The following is a 6,289-nucleotide window of genomic DNA, read 5'->3' on the forward strand; positions in this document are numbered from 1 at the left end:
TCAGAGTATTCAGCACGGGAGCTTGAGGTTTCAACGCGAACCTTCGTAGAGACAATAAATCGTTTCGACTCCGGAACAAGATCGTATCTTCTCCGCCGTTACTACCGTCACTGCTGTCCCTATGAGCGGTGGTTAAGTCTACTCCATCCACAAGCCGGTTCTCTTGTTGTCCATCTTGGGGTCCTGGGTTAGGGTGAATGTCAGGCATAGTAAGCAGCGTACTAAGCAGCACAGAATCTTCAGGTGCCGCTAAATAAACCAAGCCTCTAGAATCCCAGCGAACCACACACCTTTTAAGTCGACAGTTGAGGACAAAACTGTGTGAAATCGCGGGCTTTGCAGTCCAGCAGTTGGAGTAACATATAAGATTTCTGTTAAGAGCATTGTATCGATCCTTAAAAACTAATACATTGATAGAAACGATAAAAAATACAAGAGCTCTCACGAGCGTTGCAGCCATCTTGGCGTGCATACATTATGGATCTTAGAGTAAGTTTTGCCGTGTTGATCGGGGAACTCTAGTGAATAACCGAAGGCGACCAAGTGCGCAGCCGTAACTTGTTTACCATATCGATTTTACCAGAGGGGTTAATTGCCACTAATTTTGCTCTATCAACTATTCGATGGATCCGGCAACCCACTTGATTTTGGCAGAAAGCCGAAGATAAAGATAAACATTTGTCACATTGCGTTAGCGCTGATACTTAAAATTTCATGAGACTCTTGGAAAAGGCGGCCTTTCTGTAAGGACTACAAGTAAGGAATAAAATTCCGAGGGGTTAAATGACGCGCGTAGGCGTAACTTGGCGACTTAATGTCGCCAAACAGCATATAAGAATATGCAAGTACCAAGAACTAGTTCCTAGGCATATGTTTTCTTTACGTTTTTTTTAAGGAAATGAAGCGAAAGCGGACTCGAGAGACGAGCGAGAATCATCCCATAACAAACAATACTCAGTTGACACTTAGCCTAGTCGAGAACGAACATTACCTTTTTCGCTTGAGATTGATTCGTTCGTAGTTAAACTAGAAAGCGTCCCCTGTCGAATGCAAAATATTTTAAAATAGTTTTTGCTTTCTTTCTCTAATTTAGATTCTTTTTTTATTTAATTACTTTTTTGTACGAATTAGCTGTTTGAAGAACTTCAAGAAAAAGGAATACTGGTCGTTTCAGTTTCAGGATCTTTTGTAATCCTCCACTAGGGTTATTTGCAGTTCAAGTTGGGAATCATTTGAAGTGTTTAATTATTTACAGTCATAGGTTCATTTGCAGAGGGGACAGATTTTGCATGACTGACAAGGCCAATTTTGTATTTGTATTTAATTAACTGGTTTTGACCAGGCGAAATGGCAGTATAGTGTAATACGTATGTCTTACACGTAGCGTATTCTATAAGTATGCTGGATTTTTTTTTGTTTCCATCTTTACAACAAATGACTCTAATGTCCTTCTTGGCCATTGGTAACAAATGTTAAGTTTGTATTCACTTTAGTTTGGCTAGGACGATTTAACGATCTGTGCGGATCGTCTAATGTACTCACGAGTCGTGCCACTCGCACTGGTCATCTTGTTTATTCATGAGTCGCAGCAAAACAAACAAGCAAGGCCAATATGTGTTTGCGTCGTTCTTTATGCTCAGGCAGTGAAGAATTACACGTCCTGACTTCTTCATATTTTGAACAACACTCATAACTCACGCAGCAAAGAAAATATAGAGGTCAATGTGAGTTGTCACTCGTATCCTTGATTCGCACGGATCAAATGATTTGACAAATCGTATAGTGCACCCTTCTCTTGCGACCCTCACGCTATATTGTAAGTGCCACCGATGAAATACATTTTGCGACTCGGCAACAAGTCGTTACTCCTATCCATGAATCGAACGATTCGACAACTGAACTCGTTCAGGGTACCCTTCTATCTCTCTCGACTCGTGAATATATTGGAGGATCCGTTCGGATACATCACCTGGCCAGGCAGACAAAACCCCGGTACCCTAATGAGATCATAGAACGACGGCATGACCCGTTCGGGTCGTACGACTCGTAAACACATTACACGACCATGGCCAGATAGACACTCACATTTTGACGTTTTAGTCTAATTGATGAAATTTACAGAAATTTACTGTTAATACATTAGAGGACAATATATTCATGGGTCGTGCAAATCGTGAATATTAGACGATCTGTATGGATTGTCCGGATTGTTCGAGTCGACACAGTTCACTATGGCCAGACAGGCACTCGCTTGGGGAAAAAAAATCTCCCTCAACCTTACGACTCATAGGGATCATACGACTCTTGAATGCATCACTCGATCCACACGGATCGTGCAGATCGACAACTCAGTTTTACGACTCCTTACTAGCCGTGGTATTGGACAACCACTCTCTAAACGTTCTTTTTAGCTCGCTATCGATCATATTAAATTTTAAATCGGGGAAAATCACGGCAAAAATGTTCACAATCAATATCAAACGTGCAACTCTCATTGGCTTAAGTTGACATGATCCTCAGTGACACGTTTTTAAGACGGAAACAATAGTTCTATCTTTTGAGAATTTATGCCAAATGTATTCTTTTCCCTTTCCCCTTTACAAGGATATCTTTGACTCACATAGATGCGCTCTCTTTTATTTGAACACTTTTACTGGCTTTGCATTTTAACATTCCACTTAACTTATCGCGAAACGTTTAAAGTACAGCTGTCCATCTCTGATCGAATGGCCAACCGTTGCATAAGTCCAGTTTTTCTTTTACTTAATTAGGCGCTCACCATTTCAGTGATTACATGTGATACAAGAAAAAGTTCAAATTTTCTCTTCCTCATTCTTCAGATGAGTTTGAATTAGATGTTTTGCCTTGTGGTGATTGGTACAGCTGAGTGTTGCGTGTTTGGCACTATCTTCAGCTGTGTTAGGTGTTTCCGTTCCTTCCGCTTGACCTGTAACGGGATCCTTTGCTTCGTTGTAGGTTCCGTTGCGTTGTTTATGTTTACCAGCATCTTTCGAAGTGGTAGGTAAGGACCACACAACCTTTCGTTGATCGCGATCTTCATTGTAGCAACCACACGTGAACCACTTGGTTTCCCAATCGCATCCTTTTCAGTCCCATTTTTTCTTGTTCATATATGCAGTTTCCTTGCAACTCCCCGTGATTTGTTCCTCCGACTTGTGGCGAACGCACGTTTTTCCTCGGCAAGTGCACCAGATACCAACCACGTAGTGACAATCATCGTCGCTACGGCAACCTTCTTCAGGGATGGAACATTCGAATTCTGGATATATTTCACGCGATCTGCTGGTGTAGTCGAATTTTTGAACTTCAACACCATTGGTTTTATCATAGTGACAACCATAATTCAAGTATCCTTTGTAGTAGTACTCGAGGTTTGTTGCTCGGACATAATTCTTAGACCCTGGTTTAAAGCGGTCTTGTAATAAGCTGGAGATCGACATGAAGGTATGCTGGACAGGCGAAGGTGCCTCATCAGCTTCATTCATGAGTTTCTTAATCAGTTCTACTGACGTTTCTCCATTTGCCAGCTCGCTATTCGTTGCCCTTAGTCCTCCTCTGACGAACCGTGTCTCGCTAACACTCATCTTACTTGCCTTGGATTTTTCACTGCTGGTTACGTTAGAACAAGCAGGAATGCCAAGCTTTACAACGGACGTGGGACCTGCAGCCGAGACACAGGCTCTCACCTGGAAATCTCTCTCGCTATACGATTCAGAGCTCTTCGCGAACGCCATTTGCTGGAATCTTGATCCGCGCTTCACAGATGTTATGACATGGGAGCCATATTTGTTCAGGAAAGTACGATATTCTTTCCAAGAATTGTGAAACCACGGTTTCTCAATCTTTAGTGGCAAGTTCTCTAAATAGTCCAAGAATCTTCTTTTGAGTGTGGACTTTTCGTCATTCACAAGGCATTCTTTATCGACGTAAATCTTTTCTGTCAACGCCTGCTTGATCAAAGATATGCCACTCACTTCAGTTTTCTCTGAGCTTTTGCTCTTTGTTGCCACGGATACAGTAGCGCCCAAAGTAAACGTAGAGGTTAACGAGGCGCTCAGGCTTGACTCGGTCGCCAGTGACTGATACAATTCCTTGGTACTTTTATAATAATTGAAATTGCTGCTTGAGGACTTCAAGGATTTCTTGATAAAGCAATCTGATGGTAGAGGATCAAAGATGCGATTGTCTTTTTCATGAAAGTCGGCCAATAAATTTATCTTTGGAAGGAATATTACTTTTCCAAGCCCTTCTAATTCACCAGTGGTAGCTTTAGTGGCTTCAGAAAATGCGAGGGTCACGCAAAGCAACTGTGTCAGGGAGACAAACATGGTTCCCTACTTGAAGAGCGTCTCTCTCTCTTAATACTTGCGAGAAGGCACAAATCTGCGAAATAAAGACATTTAAAGTTTAAATTAACTGAACAACATTTTATTCAATATCGACTTCATTGTAGAGTAATTGCTTAGGAAAATGTTAGTAGCACTATTAATTATTTATGACGATAGTGGTAATAATAAAAGTAATAATAATGATAATAACTAATGATGTCAGGAACAATTTTTCAGTTTTTTTTCAATAATAATTATAAAGTGATTATTGAAATTTAGTGATAATTGTCTTTGAGAACTTCGCAAAGCTCCTCCAGGCTAAACCATTTTACGCATTATCGCTCTTACAGTTCTATATCTAGCAGTGTGTCAAGCCTCCTAATGTCTGTTGTGTATAAAAACCCATTTACGTTACTATTTCTGTACTATTTCGGATTAAGCATTTAGCTTACCATGTCAAAATCTCGGTATCAGGAAGAAATTACGGATTTTTTCAGACACCCGACAGATCACTGGGCTGATTGTTTGGCATTTGTCAACAGTCTTGATACCCGACAGATCATTAAGATATATAGACTGCTTGCCAACTCGTATCTGTACCATATCAACAGTTTTGATACCGGACAGATCATTGTACATGTAGACTGCTTGTTAACCAGTGTTTTTGCCATATCAATTGTCTTGATACCCGACAGATCATTGAACATATAGACCCCTTGCCAACTAGTATTTTTTCCATATCGATCGTCTTGACACAGGACAGATCATTGGACTTGTTGATTGCTGACTGACTAATATTTTTACCTCATCAACCGTCTTGAGTCTAAGAATAACAAACTGTCAACAGCAGAAAAATAGGGAACAAAATTTGCCATCGATGTAATTTAGACATACAGACAAGATACATTGAGTTGCTGAGAGTAAGACTATTTCGTTTCTGCCTTTATTCTTGAAAGGCAGCGCTTGCCCGCCGACCGAAAATGATTGTGAAAAAATACTCGATGATCGAACAGTAATCTCTATATTGTCTTATAATTGGTGACTGTTTTTTACGCTTGTTGGGAATACATCTACCACTGCGGCTTAACACGAAGGTGACGCATCGTTCATGTACCGAGACTCGCTTTCTTGAAAGTGCGCTTTTAAAAGCAGACAATAAAAATAATAAAGCCGACGTCCATATTTTACCCGTGGATATGCGAAGCATAGGAACGAGTGATATGGGGATTCAATTTGCAAATTTCTTGACTCAAGCATGGCCTTAAAAGACTGGGAAGAGCTTGCGTCTTTTTAAGGACGGCGAAGGGATTGTTTAATAGGGCGGATCAATCGGGGAGGGTCTTATTGAGGATGACTGCTTATTTTGTACCGGAAATGCTCCGCAGATTAACCTAGTTATCAAAATTTTAATAACTGACGATGCCCCCTTACTAACTTGGTCATTTTTAGGAGGGTAAGATTTAAATGTCCAGTTTATTTTGCAACCTTTGACTTGATCCGGCAAAATGAACAATACGAACAAGAAGTGGAACTCTGCACAGTCTATCCACGAGTTTACCATAGTGTCACTTTGATTAAGTTTACTTGTGACATGAAATCTGACGACAGTTAATTCTAAAACCCACGCGAAACTCAGAAGCAATAGTGAAAGTGCGTAAAGTGAAACGGCGCGCGCGCTCAAGCATAAGAAACATTGCAGAAGATCTTCTGATGAGAAAGAAATGGCCATTCCTAAACTAGCCTCTTGATTAAGGGACGTGTTTTATCTTTTTGTCGCGTAGTTACTTATTATTTCCTCTTCATTGTGCTTTAAACTTCTGAAAAAATTATTTTGCAAACAAGCTAGAATAAAAGAAACGTCTAATAAGGATAACTGTGAGACCTGACTTGGAGATCTTCGGTCAATCATAAAACCATAGCTTTCAAACAAGGATCGGGAC

The 6,289-nt window shown here is 40.5% G+C and overlaps 1 pseudogene; it reads right to left on the bottom strand.

Moving 5' to 3' along the window:
- Nucleotides 1-2,635: 2,635 nt before the first annotated feature.
- Nucleotides 2,636-4,492, bottom strand: LOC113680295 (DELTA-alicitoxin-Pse2b-like; annotated as a pseudogene).
- Nucleotides 4,493-6,289: the final 1,797 nt, after the last annotated feature.

This window comes from Pocillopora damicornis, chromosome 2 (assembly GCF_964200805.1).
Source record: "Pocillopora damicornis chromosome 2, jaPocDami1.2, whole genome shotgun sequence".
NCBI classification, from domain to species: domain Eukaryota; kingdom Metazoa; phylum Cnidaria; class Anthozoa; order Scleractinia; family Pocilloporidae; genus Pocillopora; species Pocillopora damicornis.